Consider the following 19,667-nt stretch of genomic DNA (forward strand, 5'->3'; position numbering starts at 1 on the left):
CCATGAGCTCCTGATATCCTGTTCAGTCTTTCAAATATTTGCATTAAAATGTATATCATCATATCCAGCTCTTTTGTTTGTGACATATATTATTTTTCTTTTTATAGACTTCATGTGTTTTTTCAATTCATATATCAAAATCATATTTTGATCAAATATGAGTAATTATCTTTTCTGTTACCTAAAATGTTATCATTTCCATTTAGAGAGTGTATTCTAATCTAATCTGGCTACTCTACTCTCAACATCTATTAAACAATTTTTTTAGACCTTACATTTAATTAAGTTATTTGATATTTTTCTTTCTATATGTGTCACTATTCATAAGAGCCCACAAATACAATCAACATCAGTGTTCAAAGAATGAATGTACTTAAAAGTCATGCATGTTACCATGGACTATTGTTCATTTAGCCAAATGAGTCAAACCCTGTTATTTCCAGTGTATTAGGTTTCCTTTGAAATGGGCAGAATAAATTGAGACAGGGTCTCATTTATGTCATTCCTCAAATTCCTAATCTCCCCATCTCCATGTCCAAAGCTATAGAATTATAAGCTTATGGCACTAGGTCCAGAAAATCATTTCAGTTTCTTATTTCTTCTATAAAATTCCCATAAAACAATGCAAAAAAATTTAATAAAATGTGTGTTTTGAATTAAAAAATCTTCAATAATTTGTTAAAATACACTTCACCACTTATATCTGTGAACTGCATTTATGCAGTTCAGAAAGCTTCAATGAGTGTTGCCAGGATATAATCAGTATGATCTTAGACATATTTCCCTTTAGAGATATGTGGAAAATTAATTTCCTTGGTTTTTAAGCTCTTGAAGGCCACCTGAGTTTCTTAACTAATGACTTATTTCCTTCATTTATGAAGCTATGAGCATTTGTACAGTTCCATTTTATGCTATGATCTTGCCTATTCTCCTTCTTCTGCTTCCCTCTTTTATTATAAGGACTATGATAATTAAACTGAAACTACAAAACTAATCCAAGGTTTTCACCCCACAACACAGTTAATTGATAAGCAATCTTAATTGCATTTCCAACTTTATCACCCTTCTATACTAAAACCTAACTTTAAATAGCTTCTTGGAATTAAGATATGGACAATTTTGTGGATTCATTCCTATGGTTACCTCAGATGGCATTTACCAGTTAATAGCACTATTAGTGACATTAGTAGAAGGCGTTATTATGTATGTTACTGCATATGTATTCATTGCCATATCCCAAATGTATATACATATATGATAAATATTTATTCATACACACATATATGTATATATGCATATATATGTATGTATATATACGAATATATATGGAGTTATAGGAATATATATCACAGTGTCACACAACAGATTACCATGATTGTCTCATTGGTTTTCAAGCTGAATATATTTTAATGAAGTTATGAAAGTTCCATAAACTTTAATTTTCTCATCAATAAAGTTGTAGGTAATAGTATAATCTATATCAATATTTGTGAGCATTTAATGAAATAATAGCTACAAAGCCTTACTGTATTTAATGGATTGTATAAATATTGAGTGTTGATGATTACATGAGTATCATTTCTTGTAGCTATACTAAAATGTTTGTGCTTTAATTATATAAACAAAATTTAAATATGTCTACTTCTGATGGGTTATGCTTTGATATTATGTTGCATAATATTTTTGGAAGGAAATATTCAAACTATGCATCAAGGTATACTGAACCTAAATTTTTAAAATCATTGTGAAGTAAAAATACATAATCATTTAATACTTACTGCTATTTTCCAATTACATATATCTCTCGCAAATCTCAAAGCAGATATCTCATATTATGTTTATAAGATGAAAACAAATTTTATTGATTTGAAAACAAACACACATTTTGTGGGCTTTTTATATTTTCTCATAGTTTAACAAACTATTGTTTAACAAAACAACTATTAAAAATTTATTTTCAAATTCATGTATAACTACATCTTCAACAGCATTAAGATAAATAACTACTATCTTTAGACACAATTTCAGTCATTTGTTTTGATAATGAGTTTGATATAAAAAAATTGCATGTAAGACACTTCAAATCTCACAAAAAATTTCACAGCAGACACCCAGAGACAGCTTGAAGTCCAAGAGGTCCACCACAACAAGGCTCACAGGAAAGACATCCCACAACCTAGCCAAAATACCTGGACTGTGATGCACATGGGGCACAGAAGACATGGGAACTATCCTTCCCTGCCAGAAACACATCTTCCTTCTGGGCCCAAAACTCTGCAAGGGGCAGATCCAGCAACCAGATCGCCTCCCACAATCAGAGACAGCTTGACTCCCAGGAGTTCCATCACAACAAGGCTCATAGTCTCACACATCAGTCACTACAGACCTCATCCCACACCCAAAGAAAAGACAGCCTGACACAAGGAAGTCCATCATAACCAAGTTCACAGGAGATAAAAGATCCAGTCAGAGATGGCAAGACCTGTTAACACCAGAGATAACTAGATGGTAAGAAGCAAGGCAAAGAACATAAGCAACAGAAAACAATGGCATTTGGCACCAAAAGAATCCAGTTCTTCCACTACAGCAAGCCCTAGATACCCTAACATATCTGAAAAGAAAGATTCTGATCTAAAATCCCATCTAGTAAAGATGATAGAGGACCTTAAGAAGGATATAAATAACTCCCTTAAAACAACACAGGATGATACAGGTAAACAGATAAAATGCCCTTAAAGAGTAAACACATAAATCCTTTTTAAAAATATAGGAAAACCCAATCAAACAAGTGAAGGAATTGAACAAAACCATCCAGGATCTAAAAATGGATACAGAAACAAATAAAGAAAACACAAATTGAGGCAATCCTAGAGATGGTAAACCTAGGAAAAAGATCAGGAAGTACAGACACAAGCATCACCAAGAAGATATAGACATATCTTTATATATATATATATATATATATATATATATATATATATATATATTAAAAAGAACATAAAGTTCCTAACCTAAAATGTCCAGAAAATTCAGGAAACAATGAAAAAACCAAACCTAACAATTATAGGAACAGAAGAGAGGGAAAATTCCCAATTCAAAGGGACAACAAACATCTTCAACAAAATTATAAAAGAAAACTTCCCTAACCTAGAAAAAGAGGTGGGAATAAATGTACAAGAAACCTCCAGAACAAAAAATTGGTTGGACCAGAAAAGAAACTCCTCACATCACATAATAATCAAAACACCAAAATGCACAGAACAAAGAATATTAAAAATGGTAAGGGGAAAAGGCCAAGAAAAATATTAAGGCAGACCTATCAGAATTAAACTAGACTTCTCAACAGAGACCCTAAAATGAGAAGATCTTGGACAGATGCCATGCAGACCCTAAGAGAACACAAATGCCAGCCCAGGCTACTATACCCAGCAAAACACTCATCACCATAAATGTAGAAACCAAGACATTCCAAGACAAAACCAAATTTAAACAAAAAATTCCACTAAACCAGTTTAACAGAGGATAATAGAAGAAAATTCCAACACAAGGAGGGAAACTACACACAAGAAAAACAAACAAAAAAATCATCTCACAACAACCCAAAAGAAGAGAACCACACAAACATAATACCACCTCTAACAACAAAAATGACAAGAACCAACTATCATTGGTCTTTAAGATCTCTCAATATCAATTAACTCAATTCCCTAATAAAAAATAACACAGGCTAACAGGCTGGATATCTAAATAGGACCTAGCATTTTTGCATGCAGGAAACATGCCTCCGTGACAAAGACAGAAAATGCCCTAGAATAAAAGGCTAGAAAACAAATTTCCAAGCAAACTGTCCCAAGAAAAGGCTGAAATAACCATTCCAATATCCAATAAAATAGACTTTCAAACAAAAGTTATTGAAAGAGATGGGAAAAATCACTTCACATTCATCAAAGGAAAAATCCAAAAAGATGATCTCTCAATGCTGAAATTGTATGACTCAAATGCCAGGACACCCATATTTGTAAAAGAAACATTACTAAATCTCAAAACACACATTGAAACTCACACAATAATAGTAGGAGACTTCAACACCCTACTCTCACTCATACACAGATGATAGAAAGACTAGCTAAACAGAAACACAGTGAAACTAATGATAATGGTTTTAACAGATGTCTATAGAACATTTCACCCTAAAACAAGATAATATACCTTCTTCTCAGCACATCATGGTACCTTCTCCAAAATTGACCATACAATTGGACACAAAACAAGCCTCAACAGACACAGGAAGTTTGAAATAACCCCATGCATCCTACCAGATCATCAGGGACTAAGGCTAGTCTTTTATATCAACAAAAACAACAGAAAGCCCACTTTCTCATGGAAACTGAACAACTTTCAACTTAATGATAACTTGGATATTTTGGTCATCCTGATAAGCCCTTAGAAACAGTGATCACGAGAGTATTCATGGAATTTTGTTCATTGCCTTGCTTGTTCTTTGAATATTTGTGTTTATTGTCTTGCTTGTTCCTTAACTATTTGCATCCATTGTATTGCTAGTTCCTCAACCTAGAACTGACCTTAATACTTGCATGTAATTAAAGTGGTATAAAAGCAAAACGGAGGAGGGAAGATGGGCTAGGGGATGCTAGGGAGGGGAAATGGGGAAATGGGGAAATGGGGAAATGGTATGACATCTGAAATGTAAATAAATAAAATATCCAATAAAAGGGGGAAAAAGAAAGAAAAAATAGTAACTTGGTCAGGGAAGAAATGAAGAAATTAAAGACTTTCTAGAATGTAGTGAAAATGAAGAAACAGCAACACAAACTTATGGGAAACAATGAAAGCAGTGCTTAAAGGATAATTCATACCATTGATGCCTTTTAAAATAAATTGGTGAGAGCCTTTCACTATCAACTTAACAGAACATCTGAAAGCTCTAAAACAAAAAGAAGCAAAGACAGGCAAGAGGAGTTGACAGTAGGAAATAACTACACTCAGGGTTGAAACCTACCACTTGGAAACAAAGGGAACTATACAAAGATCAACAAAACCAGAAGCTGGTTCATTGTGAAAATCAACAAGATAGATAAACCCTTAGCCAAACTAAGTAAAGGCCACAGAATGTGTATCCAAATTAAAATCAGAAATGAAAACTATGACATAGCAATAGAAACTGAGAAAACTTTAAAAAAAAAACATCAGATCCTACTACAAAAGCTCATATTCAAAAGAACCTGGAAAATCTAGAAGAAATAGATGATTCTCTAGACAGATACCAGGTACTAAAGCTAAATTAGGACCAGATAAGCCATCTAAATAGTACCATAACCTCTAAATAAATTGCAGCAGTCATTAATAGTCTCCCAACCCCTCCCCCACCAAAAAAGGCCAGGGCCAGATGGCTTTAGTGCAGAATTCTATCAGACTTTGCAAGAAGACCTAAAACCGATACTTCTCAAAGTATTCCACAAACTAGAAACTAGAAACAGAAGGAACATAGCCTAATTCATTCTATGAAGCCACAGTTACACTGTTACCAAAACCACACAAAGAGCCAACCAAGAAAAAGAACTTCAGAACAATTTTACTTAAGAACATCAATGCAAAAGTACTCAATTAAATTATCCCAAACTGAATCCAAGAACACATCAACATGATTATTCACCACTATCAGGTAGAATTCATCCCAGGGATGCAAAGATGGTTCAATATATGGAAATCTATCAATGTGATTTATTATGTAAACAAACTCAAAGAAAATGACATGATCATCTCATTAGATGCTGAAAAAGCCATTGACAAAATATAACACCTCTTCATGTTAAAAGTCTTGGAAAGATCAGGAATTCAAGGTGCTTATGTAAAAGCAATGTACCAGAAACCAACAGCCAATATCAAATTAAATAAAGAGAAATTTGAAGTAATCCCACTAAAATCAGGGACAAGACAAGTCTGCCCACTTTCTCCCTCTTTATTCAATACAGTACTAGAAGTTGTAGCTAGAACGATTAGACAAGAAAAGGAGATCAAACGGATACAGATGGAAAAGAAAGTAAAGTTATCACTACTTGCGAATGATATGACAGTATACATAAGTGACCCCAAAAATTCTTCCAGGAAACTCCTACACCTGACAAACAACTTCAGCAAAGTGACTGGATATAAAATTAACTCAAATAAATCAGTAGCCTTCTTCTTCACAAAGGATAACTGGGCTGAGAAAAAAATTAGAGAAACAATACACTTCACATCAGTCACCAATAATATAAAATATCTTAGTGTAACTCTAACCAAACAAGTGAAAAGTCTGTGTGAAGAAACTTCAAGTCTCTGAAGAAAGAAATCAAAGAATACCTCAGAAGATTCAAAGATCTGTGCTCATGGATCCGTAGGATTAACAAAGTAAAAATGTCCTCCAACTTACCAAAAGCAATCTACAGATTCAATGCAATCACCATCAAAATTCTAATGCAATTTGTGACAGATAAAGCAATTCTCAAATTCATCTGAAATTAAAAAAAAAAAAAAAAAAAAAACATGTAGCAAAAACAAATCCACATCCATAAAAGAACTTCTGGGGGAATCACTATCCCTGACCTCAAGCTGTACTACAGAGCAATAGTAATATAAACTGCATTGTATTGGTACAAAGACAGGCAGCTCATATTCAACATATGGTGCTGGCTTAAATAGTGGTTGGCATGTAGAAGAATGCAAATAGAACCGTTTTTACCTCAGTGTACAAACCTCAAGTCCAAGTGGATCGGAGACCTCCACATAAAACCAGATACACTGAATCTATTAGAAGAGAAATTGGGAATGAGCCTAGAACACATCAGCACAGGGGGAAATTTCCTGAACAGAATACCAATGGTCCAGGCTCTACAATCCACTATAGACAAATGGGATCTCATAACATTGAAAAGCTTCTCCAAAGGAGAACACCATCTTCAGGACAAAATGGCAACCAATAGATTGGGAAAAGATCTTAACCAATCGTACATCTGATGGAAGTCTAACATACAATATATATATAAAGAACTCAAGAAGTTAGACTACAGAGAACCAAATAACCCTATTTAAATATGAGGTGCAGAGTTAAACAAAGAATTCTCAACTGAGGGATCTCAAATGACCAAGAAACACCTAAAAGGACATTCAACATTCTTAGTTATTAGGAAAATGCAAATCAAAATGACCCTAGGAGTCCACCTCACATCAGAATGACTAAGTTCAAAATCTCAGGTGACAGCAGATGCTGGTGAGAATGTGGAGAAAGAACACTCCTCCATTGCTTGTGGGATTGCAAGCAAGGATAACCACTCTGGAAATCAATCTCGCAGTTCCTCAGAAAATTTTAGCTAGTATTACCTGAGGACCCAGCTATACCACTCCTGGGCATAAACCCAAAAAATCCTCCAACATATAACAAGGACACATGTTCCACTATGTTCATAGCAGCCTTATTTATAATAGCCAGAAGGCCAAAACACCCAGATGTCCCTCAACAGAAGACTGGATACAGAAAATGTGGTACATTTACACAATGGAGTATTAGTCAGCTATTAAAAACAATGAATTCATGAAATGCTTAGGCAAATGAATGAAACTAGAAAATATCATCCAGAGTGAGGTAACCCAATCACAAAAGAACACACATGGTATTTACTTACTGATAAATGGATGTTAGAAAAAAAGATTAGAATATACATGGTAAAACTTAGAGATAATATGAAGCTCAAGAAGAAAGAAGACCAAATTGCAGATGCTTCAGTCCTACTTAGAAGGAGGAACAATCACAGGATATAGAGGGTGGGAGGGACTTGGGAGGAAAAGAAGAGGGGGAGAGAAAAGGGGGAGAGGATCAGGTGTGGGAGAAGATGGGGGAGGGGGAGATGTACAGAGGGTCAGAAAAATAAACAGAAGTTATAGTAAAGGGGGATGGGAAATTAGGGACAGCCAACAGAAAGACCCAGATGCCTGGAAAGCAGGAGGCTTCCAGTACTCAAGAGGATGACATTAGCTGAAATAGCCAAGAAATGGGAGAAAGAACGTGTAGGGACCATATCCAGAGGTTAGGCACAGACCCCGGTTAAGGGATGGGGCCATACATCCTTCTCAAAATTTTAACCCAGAATTGCTCCTGTCTAAAGGAAATACAGGGACAGAGTGGGACAGAGACTGAAGGAAAGGACATCCAGAGACTGCTCTACCTGGGGATCCATCTCACTAAACCCAGTAACTACTGCTGATGCCAAAAATGTCAAAAACCTGATATGTATGTCTCCAGAGAGGCTGTGCCAGAGCCTGACCAATAGAGATATGGATGCTTACAGCCAACCATCAGACTGTGTCTGGGGACTCCAATGGAGGAGTTAGGGAAAGGACTGAAGGAGCTGAAGGGGTTTGCAAACCCATAGGAAGAACAACAATATCAACCAACCAGGCCTCCCAGACCTACCAGGGACTAAACCACCAACCAAAGAGTACACGTGAAGCGACCCATGGCTCCAGCTGCATATGTAGCAGAGGATGGTCTTGTCTGGCATCAATGGGAGGAGAGGCCCTTGATCCTGTGAAGGCTCGATACCCCAGTGTAGGGGAATTTGAGGGTGGGGTGGCAGGAGAGGGTGGGTGGGGAAACACCCCCATAGAGGCAGCAGGAGGGGGCTTGGGATAGGAGGCTTCTGGGGGGAAACCAGGAAAGGGGATAACATTTGAAATGTACATAAAGAAAATATCCAATAAAAATAAATTAAAAAATCATGAAATTTGCAGGCAAATGTATGGAACTAGAAAAAATATCCCAAGTGAGGTATCTCAGACTCAGAAACACAAGCATGGCATGTACTCACTTATACATTGATATTAACTGTCAAGTAAAAGATATTAATGTTACAAAGGCTCAGAGAGCCTAAGTCAAGTTTAGGAGGGATCAAGGTGTGAACAAACACATGCATCTTCCTGGGAAGAGGAAAAAGAATAGATATTGTGGGTAGATTGAGGGTGGAGAGAGATGGGAACAGGAGTGACTGTGTTTGGGAAAGATGGAGAAAGAGAATAGTTAGAAAGGCAACTGGAATTTGTGCATGGGGGCATATTTTGGAGATGAGGTAGAGACCTATTGCAATGGAAATCATGGAATCCATGACTGTGACCCTAACTAAGCCTCCTAGTAATGGGGGCACAGGTAGCTTTGTTTTTTTATTTTTTATTTTTTGGATTTTTTGGTTTTTTTTTTTTTCAAGATGGGGTTTCTCTGTGTATCCCTGGCTGTCCTGGAACTCACTCTGTAGACCAGGCTGGCTTCGAACTCAGAAATCCTCCTGCTTCTGCCTCCCAAGTTCTGGGATTAAAGGAGTGCACCACCACTGCCTGGCTTCCATGTAGCTTTAAAAGGCTATTGTTGCAGGATATTTGATCACATTGTGAACCCCAAGATTGTGAACTGAAAAGGATCCTGTTTCTTATTGTGGTATGGCTCAGACCTATCAAATATCTTTAACCCAAGTGCTTTCTCTAAACAAGTAGTTGTGTGTGAATCAGCCCTACTGCATTTCTTTAACCCAAGAATTTTCTATAAACAAAAACTAAAGTCAATGATAGATCAAGAGTCTGTTGAGAAGGAGTGAATATAACAAAGTCCAGGGAAGGGAAAGGAGTGTATATGAGTTGAAAGGTATTTAAGACAGTGTGGAGAAGGAGAAGGGTATTTGAAACAATGGAAACACAAGAAATGAACAATAAAGTACTATCCTATCACTTATGAGTTGTGGCTCTAACATGTACACAGTGGTTATATGAGCTATGGGTAGATGTGCATACTTTCTCTCTGTGTATATTGCTGCAGATTCTAAGAGTAGATAGAAAAATTTAAAACTAAATTATTAGCACATGTTTACTGCAACTGAAGATTGATAAGTTTTAAATAAAAATGGCTGTATATTCACATATACTATGTTGAATTATAGATATATATGTACACATATAACATCATACCCTCTGCTTTCTTCTCTCTCCAGATAAATGTAGCTGCTCTTTACTGCTTTGTGGAATTTTCTTCACACATTTTATCTTCCTGATTTAACCCTCTATCACTAGATTAAGGAGAGAAAGAAGGACGGGAGAAAGATACACATCCTTGAATCAAACTGACTTCTTCTTTCTTCTTTGAGAATGACTATCAACAAACTGAAGCCAACTCTTTATAATGACCAATAATCTATACCCTCTAAAAGTTGCCCAGAATTACAAATCTCCTACAATCACAGAAACTATCTGCAGCTGGCAAAACTGTGCTTCTGCTTGAGCATGAGGAAAACCATGGTTGGCTGCTGTGGACAGTCTATAGCAGGCCCACATCCTTATGCTTGCAGTTTTTTAGAAAGAAATTTTCCAAAATTCTCACTACATGAAAGCAGTTTAATTAGTCCAATATATTTACTTTTAGGTCAGAAGAATGAGAAAATAGAGAGGAATGTAATATCTCTATATTTTTGTTTCCAACTTTGCAAATACATTAAATTTGTTATGTGTGTCAATCTTAAAATTGCCTTAAGTAACAGTACCTCATTATTACCAGCTGTTTATTACCCTCCAAAACATGTATTTTGGAAAAAAAGACACAGACCATTTCTACATGTTTTCAAGACATCCAACTGAAAAATACTTAACTGCTAAGCTACTTTATCAGCATTTGTAGCAACAGACAGTAGCTCTAGAACTTGAGTGGTACAGTCTTTCATGCAAACTAGTCACACAATAAAAGTCAAGTGCACTAATGAGGAATGTTACTCTTTTTTATAGCCTTTACTAGTGATGTAGAACACATATACAAGATTTGTACATGGCTTATCATGCAATTCAGTATCTTTCAATTAAACAGAAATATGACTTACATGGGTATCAAATAATACTGTAGACATATTTATTACATTTTAAAAATTCTGTTTTACAAGTAAATTAAAAAGAAACATTTCACTTTGCTAAAAGACTCATTTTTCAGAATACATAGATTAAGAAGTTTAGATTAATAATGTTATATATTATTCTAAAGTCAAAGGATGAGACAGAAAGTGACAGTTCTTGGTCTTTAGCAATTCACAGTATATTGCTCAATAACAAATGTTTGCATCTCATTTTCTTTTACTTATAAAAATGGTTCTATTAACTTCACATGGCAGAATGTGAGGAATTTATTAACTTGTCCAAAGTAAAATAATTTTAAGTGATAATATGGAGATTTAAATTTAATTTTACTTCACCCAGTTGTAAATTTTCATGTAGTAGAGATTACATAAATTGTTTTCAGAAATAATTGTTTCAAGGTTTTAAGGGCATTAAATGTTAACAGACATTGTTCAAAGATTAGGCCTCTCTATATTACCATTTGACATTTCAGCATAGTTAATGAAACTCAGTGAACTGATTTGATTATGTCTGAAATTTAAGACTATTTCTCTGAAGAAAGCTGTTAATGCCAGCAACTGCAACACACTTCACTTCCTCTGTCCTACAGGTTCAAACTGCTATTACATAATATTTTCATTTTCTGACTATTCTATTTGAAGTGCTAATAAAAAGAAATATTTAGAATTTTAGAATCAAAAGGAATATTTGCTATCATATAGTACAACTGCAAATTGTGCTAGTAAAGAACAAAACAAGTTCTAGAGAAATTAAGTAACTAATGAAATATCAGTGTTTATGTTAAAGCAATTTGGAGTTTAAATATATTTGATCTCTGCCTTATTGTATAAGAATGCATAAGGAATAGTGAGGAATCACCATGCAGACTCAGTTTCATTACTTTCCTGGCTTTTGTATCATAACTACTTTCAATGTCATGTTTTAAATAAAAAATATGCAAATTTATTTTAATATAAATTTATTTAAATGACATTGAACACAGCATGTTCTTGGGTTTCATCCCTTCATCAAACTGCCCTGCCATGAGACAGCCAAGTTCGATAGCCATTTTACTTAAGGTTGATCCTTTGTGTGTGTGTGGAGGGGTCATCCTGGCAATCTTTCATGTTTTGTCACACACTATGAGAAGATTTAGAGCTGTCACCAACATTAAAGACTAGTTTCTTGGCTTGTAGATCCTTTCTGTGTTAGCCTGGATCCCCAACACACAATATTATGTGAAGGAAAGTAAAGCATCACCTATCATCTTTCCTGAATATAACATTCTTCATCACCATGGGTAATGATTAAACATTCAAATCAAAATGTCCATGGCTGTTTCCAACACTAATAGCCATGTGATTCCACATGATGTGAGGTGCAACCATAGTCATTGATTCACATTGAGTAGGGGTAAACTTGTCTGGCATGATGCTGCTTCCTGGATAATTTTTAGGTGATATCAGCTCTCTCAGACCTGCTTAAGGATCAGAACTGAGAAAATTGGTATCATTTTATATCTTCGTCAGATTACAGGCAGAAGTGTCCCTGGCCCTACTAAGCCCTGCCAGAGTATCATGAGCAGCCAGAGCCTTAAATTTATTTGAAGCAGTGAAAAAGACAAGCTTGTGAGTACAGCTACTTTTACAGCTTTTTTTCTGCAAAGCAAATAATGTTTAAGCCAGTCCCAATAGCAGTGCCTCCAGCTGTGAGTTCATAGATTCTTGCCATGGCAGCTTTGATTCTTGGCATTGCATATTGGATGTGTTGCACATAACCAGTAATGGTGGTCAAAGATTAAGTGGAATAACACCCTGTGTGAGAGTTTATCCAAATTTGATGATTAGAATTTGCACTGAAGCACATCATGCAGCTTCTGTAGTTCTGGTAACATGACCTTGTGAACTTCCCCCAAAACAACAAATATATGTGGCTGTGGGGTAAGTATAAATGGAGTTCTGGATTTAGTCTGCGTGATCATTGGAGCACACATACTGTCTTCTTGCTTCCACATTCACCTGTTAAGATTTCAATTGGTCTATTGTTAAGGTTCATGTTCCAGTCTGCCATACCACTAAAGGAAAGTAATCACTCAATTTACCTTCACTTACCTCATGTGCTGCCTTCATTATTGCACTAGCAGTCTTTGGATCAAGAACACAATCCTGATTTACTGCAAAAGCAGCTCACTTTAAGATGCCAACAGCTTTAATGACTGAAATTGGCATCTGTCCCATCCTCAATCTGAAAGTTCATTGTAGATCTCATGGTCTTGGCACCATAATACGTATTAGTTGTGACCTTCATTTCACTAATGGTATCATAGTCAATATGGAAGGGATTTCAGCTTGCCATTTGAACAGTGTTTAGATCCCAGCACGAGAGGACAGCCAGTGCCCCTGAACTGCCATCTGAGGCCTATCTGCCTGGAGGAGGTGCAGAAATGCACCTTAGTATGTGGTGCTGAGGCATGTGGATGGAAGGCTGAGCTAAGACAACAACCCCACATCAATTTATGATGTGTCTTTAAAAGTAACTAGTAAAAGAGCAGAAAATATTCTGTGAGAAAATATGTATGGTTAGATAAGTAGCACCTGAGTAGTAATAAATTAATTTTAAAGTTTAAGAGCCATTACAAGTGCTATGGGACATTGAAAAACAATTAATTAGCTGTACATAGAATCATTGACAACAAATCATTGAAGAAACATGAGAACTATAGCATTTGGAAATATTATTCACACAAAACAATATATATTTCAAGGCTGTAAACATTATAGGATGCAACAAGTTTAGTTACTACCCATAGTATTATGTGGTGAAAAGAAAATTGGGGTGTATATTGAAGTAAATTTTCAAGTAACACCATTTTAAATGACAACAAAAAAAATCAAAAGAGAGACCTTGCTCAGCCTTCTTATTTGAGAAGCATTTTTTGAGGTTCCCGTATGAGTGCCAAAAGGCAGTTAAACCATATACATATCTCTTAATGTTCTTTAATATAATAAAATTATTTATTAGAAGGTAATTGTAAGCTATGGATGATAAATCAATAGACAATGGAAGAAATTAGCACAGAGCCTTTATCATAGGCTAGTATCACTGTCTTCAACTTTCTAATCTATTAAACCCTGGGCCCAAATGGCATTCTTTCCTTTATAAATTACTCAGCCACTGATGTTCTGTTATAGAATCAAAACACAATCTCAGACATGTAAGGAGGTTAATATCTTGTCTTGGGGGTCCTATGAATACCCCTAAAGATCTCAGATGATTGCCAAGGTTATTGGTGGCTTTTCAAAATATTACAGTAAAGTTCCAACAGAGAGCACTGTGAGCTATGGAGTGCAGCCTCCCAACCACCACCACCACACACACCCTTCCCTGCTAGGGAGCAGCAAATGTATGCTAAATGTAGAGGTAATGAAATATCACTTTGTAAATATCTTTTTGTTGAAATTCATAAATTGCTGAATTTTAGGGGTGGAGTGATGAGCCCCTTTGTGAACAATACTATCTGTACTTGTTCAGCAGTTTGGAGGAGGTGTGGGGAAGCAGCAACAAAGATTATGTAGTAGTGTGTTTATGTGGGACCTTTTCAGACACCATTTCTATATACTTCCATTTTTTCTGTATAACTATAATTTTCAATATCTAGACTCTAGATGTTAAAGAGTTTGCCAATATATGTCAAAGTAGCAAAATTAGCATGTGATGTACACTGTTAAAATTTATAAAAAAAGATTGTCCTGTAAATGACTTGAGGATAGGAATTTGTTCAGCTGATTCTAAGCATTACATATGCCTACATTTGTCTACTGGTTTGAAGGCAGAGAGATGGGAGAAGAAAGTGGGTTTAAACTCAAATGGTTATATTTAGAAGATACCTCAGATAATAACCATTACTTTGCATATAGGTTTATTTACCCATGCCATGTGAATAGCAAATAAGTTCTTACATGAAACATCTAATCTTTGTAGATATTTGAAAGTGTTTGATAAATTTAAAGGTACAAGTAGTAGAATAATATTGCATAAATAGTTTTTAATGCCTTGCTTATTTGACTATTGTGTTTATTGTCTTGCTTGTTCCTTAACTATTTACATCTATTGTATTGTTAGACCTTCAACCTAGAACTGACCTTAATACATGCATGTAATTAAAATGGTATAAAATCAAAAAAGAACGAGGGGGGATGGAATAGGGAGTTTTAGGGAGGGGAAATATACCAGCTTATCTTCAAAAGGATTCCATTAGCATGATAGACATTTCTAGTTTACCCACCTCCCTGTATGTTGTGTGCATCTTATTTAACTTTGCTATACTGTATATACTGTACATACTGGACAAAGGAGTCCTATAATATCTAGTCTCTAGGTATTAAAGAGGTTACCAATGTATGACAAAATAGAGTTAGTAAACTCATACATTCTATATACTCTGTGTATATAGCAAGGGTGTCTTCTGAAGAGTTGTGAAAGTGTATCATCAAAGTGACAGGAGTCTGTGTCACAAATACAGGAGAGAGGCTGGAGGGAACAAAGGTCAGAGACCAGAATGTTCTCACCAGAAAATACTTTGAGATCTAACCATTGTTATGTGTTACATATGCGTGGTTTCAAAACTACTGTGTATATAGGGGACAAATTTATCTCGTCATCTAAAACATATATAGTCCTTCTAGGTATTTAGATGTGAAAAAAGTTTGTTAAAAGCAAACATAGTAAATGATACATGTTATAGATTCTTCCGTTTAAACTAATGGTGAAATGCTATTTTTTTTTTTTTTTTTTTTTTTTTTTTTGGAACTAGAAAGAGAAAACCACTTCTGAGCAGTGCAGCCTTGCTTATGAAGGTTTCAGAGGGAAGAAGAATGAAAATGAATGAAGAGCCTAATGCTAATAATGTAAGTTTGGTAATGCAAGAATGGCCACTGTTTCTTTTATCTATGCATCTTATTTTGCAAATGTATAGAAGCTACATGTCCAAATTTGCAGCACCCAGTCTTCCTAGAAAATAAAGAGGTGCCAGTATGTGACAAAGTAGAGTTAGTGAAAAGACATGTTTGTAAATTACGTTAAATTTTGTAGGAAAACTCTCTTCTTAAAAACACTTATGACATGAAATTGTTAATATCCCTCCAAAATGTGACAGTTACATATATGTGGCCCCTGGTTAGAGAGAACTGGAAGAGGGTCTAGACCAGAACATTGCTGTTTAGAAGGCAGTTTCTGACCACAGCCTTTGTTAGGTGTGCAGTGTATTCACTGCAGTGTACACACACATGCTGGGGAAACTGAAGTGCTGATTGGGAACATCTTGTCTCTAGACTTTTAAGTACATGATAGACTTTAGAATAGTAATGCATGCCTTTAACTCTAGACTGAGGCAGGTGGACCTCTGTGTTCTGGGGCAGCCAGAGTTATATAGACTTTATCTCAAAACAGTAACAAGGTGTGCATAATGGACTGGTAAGGGGGCTCAGCATGTAGAGGTGCTTGCCACCAAGCTGGTGACTTGATTTTGATATCTAGGATCCACTTGATAGGAGCAAAATAATTCACAACTTGTCTTTTAGCCTCCACACAAATGCAGTGGCACACATGTGTGCACATGCATAGACTAGTGCATAAATGTACAACATGATAAAAATAGAGGGATGACACCACTTTTTAGGATTGTTTTCTTATTTCATAGGAATGATCACACTGGGAAAAATGGAGGTTAAATTTGGCCTTTGAGCAGATGCTGTTCCCAGGTGATGGAAGTGGGCTAGGACAAAAATTAGTGCTCAGAAAAGGACACTGTTAGTGAGCACTGTTAGTACTCAGTGAAACACTGATAGTGTTTCAGGTTTTCTAGTCATTGATTAGGTGTACATTTAAGCTAATGTTGTCAGGTAGTAGAGGTAAGGCCCAGTGCCTAAAGGATGTTAAAATTAGCAAAAGCATCACTAAAGGTCCTGCTAGTCTTTTGGGAGGACTGTCTTCTGGGTGTGGCCTTTGTTAATCCTCTCACTAGCATCATCAGGATTTAGGAGTTGTGCAGGGAAGAGTATGGATGAAGGAAAGCATGTGCTAGTACCACTACATCCAGAAGGCAGTTCACAGCTGTACCCAGGGTTCTATATGTGCATTTTGGTAAAATACTAGTGCTCATTGTGCACAGAGTTCATTCCTCCTCATCTGAACATTATGCCCTTAAGGAGAGCACATGGTTAAAAGTGGATATGGTAGAATTGACAAAGAGGGTTCCTCTTGAACATGGAATTGTTAAGCCATGTCTGGACAGTGTGAGAAAATTCATCCTGCTAAGCTAACTGGAGGGGCAGAGAGAGGTTCGTAGGGCAAGATCTGCAGCTGTGTTGAGACTGACATCCTAAGCGCTCTTGCCATGGGTACATCTCCCAGTGGCTCCAAGGGTATACATTTGTCAAGCAAGAACACCCTTCTTCTACATATACTAGTATATAGATCTGATGACAAGCTTAGGAATGCTATACTTAGTGTTGTCTGTTGCTTTGTGTTTTCTTGTGAGCTAAGCTCTGAGCAAATGCAGAATTTAATTGTAATTTTGCCAGTAGATTTATCTAGAGGCCTGTTGGCATTTTTGTCTTCTATGGATTTTTTCCAAGGAAAACAGGATTAGAATTTTTCTGATAGATTGAGATGAGATGGTATATTATTGATTATCAAAATACCTGTGTAGTGTGGGGTGTTTAGTTGGTGAATATTCACAGTGTGGGGAATGTACCATGATACATACTATATGACCTCAATTACCTAAGTGTATGTATACATGCAAGATCTAGAACGACACATTGAGTTAAGATGCTTGTGCCTGGGTAACTTTGTTCTTGCCTGTAATGCACATATATTAAAAAATAAACTAACGTTTCTTTTAAAGGCTTAAAAAACATGAAAGTAAGGTCCTACCGCTGAAGACAACACCTACACATCCCATTGAACAGAGAGCAACTGTGCCAGTATTTGAATTAGTGCCTTCACTGCTACTAACTACTGTTTGTGGTACTGGAAGTTACTATGTATGCTACTGGAGGGGAACAGTAAACACTAACCCAGGTATAAACCCTTAAATACACAATACAAACTGTCTGCATGGTATTCTGGTACAACAGCGGCAAAAATGTTGTTAGGATAACCAACTATTAGCTGATTAGATTTAAGTAGGATTAAGTTCCATGAGATGAAAAATGCTTGACATTCTTCTAGTGGCCAAGAACCCGAGACTAGACAGGACATGAACCTAGGGAAAACCAAATACTATGTATTCTTCTGCAAAAGAAGCACTATAAAATGACTCTTCACTACATTCAGCTATACCCATAGATCAGTGTCTTAACCAGTCAGTATCAGAAAAGCTTCCTCCTGCAAAAGATAGGAACTAATACAGTGATCCACAAATGGACAATGTGAAGAAATTGAGAGACCTTAGATCATTGAGTACTAAATGAGATGTCTTCATAAAACCCCTTCTCTCAAGTTTCAGAGAACCATGTGGAAGAGGGAGGTAGAAAAATTGCAAAACCCAGTGGGGATCAACAACACCAAGGAAACAGGAAATGGCACCTTCCAGATATAACAGAACTAGAATATGAAGTCATAGAGGCTGTGTCAGAATGTACAGAGTCTAAGCCAGATGGGGTCCCAGAACTGAGAAGGAAAGAAGACACAGTCTCTTACTTGGTCAAACTCCTATCCCTATCAAAGGGACTATGTAAGTATCAACCACTCTCAAAGGAAAAGATCATTTCTCTAACAGAGTCTTACTAGGTATACAAACCACAATTACGTTCATGCCTATATCCAGTAGTAGATGGCCAATACAAAACAAACTCAATGGTATTTTTGGATATTTTAATTCATTTCTTAATGTTTTATTTGGGCATTAAAAAAACTTACCAGTATTTTGCTTAAATATTATGGTTTCTAATTTGGGGATTTTATGTTTTATTTCTCTCTCTCTCTCTCTCTCTCTCTCTCTCTCTCTCTCTCTCTCTCTCTCTCTGTGCGTGTGCGTGTGTGTGAATGTTTCTTAGGCTTTTTCTTTTTTCTGTTTTATTTTACTCTGGTTTGATTGGTTTCTTATTTGCATATTTGAATTTATCAAATTCAAGTAATATTTGTATCATGGATAACTTCTAATGTTAATATGTAGATAATAGAAATTTTACTCATTTTTTCATTATCAAAATGTTCTCAATTCTTATAAAATTACAAATGAAAAATGGACCTAGTTCAGTTTTTCATACTCTTCATTAAAGCATGGTTAATTTCACTTATACAAGCAAAGGAGAAATGTAATTTATTCTAAAAAAATTCTCACTAAGAAAAGTTTCTGGGGCTAATACAGGTGTATACTCATAGGTGTATGTATATAAGTAATTATATAGTTATACATTATATATAATGTATACATACATATATATTTATATACAAATATATATAATATATTTATATATAATGTGTATATATACACACACACATTTGAAATATTTTCTATTTCAGTGAGCAGCTTGTGTGAGGAAAAGCTACTATGTGTTTGTTTCTAATATTTTATATGTGTTGGAGTGTGACAAGCCTGTTCATTTTTTATTTTTTTTATTTTTCTTTATTGGATATTTTATTTATTTACATTTCAGATGTTATCCCCCTTCCCCATTTCCAGCCATAAACCCCCTATTCCATCCCTCCTCCTCCATTTTGCTTTTATATATACCATTTAAATT

The 19,667-nt window shown here is 35.7% G+C and overlaps 1 pseudogene; it reads right to left on the minus strand.

Moving 5' to 3' along the window:
* Positions 1-11,896: 11,896 nt before the first annotated feature.
* LOC117694934 (fumarate hydratase, mitochondrial pseudogene) lies at positions 11,897-13,272 on the minus strand (annotated as a pseudogene).
* Positions 13,273-19,667: the final 6,395 nt, after the last annotated feature.

Source organism: Arvicanthis niloticus, chromosome X (genome assembly GCF_011762505.2).
Source record: "Arvicanthis niloticus isolate mArvNil1 chromosome X, mArvNil1.pat.X, whole genome shotgun sequence".
NCBI lineage: Eukaryota > Metazoa > Chordata > Mammalia > Rodentia > Muridae > Arvicanthis > Arvicanthis niloticus.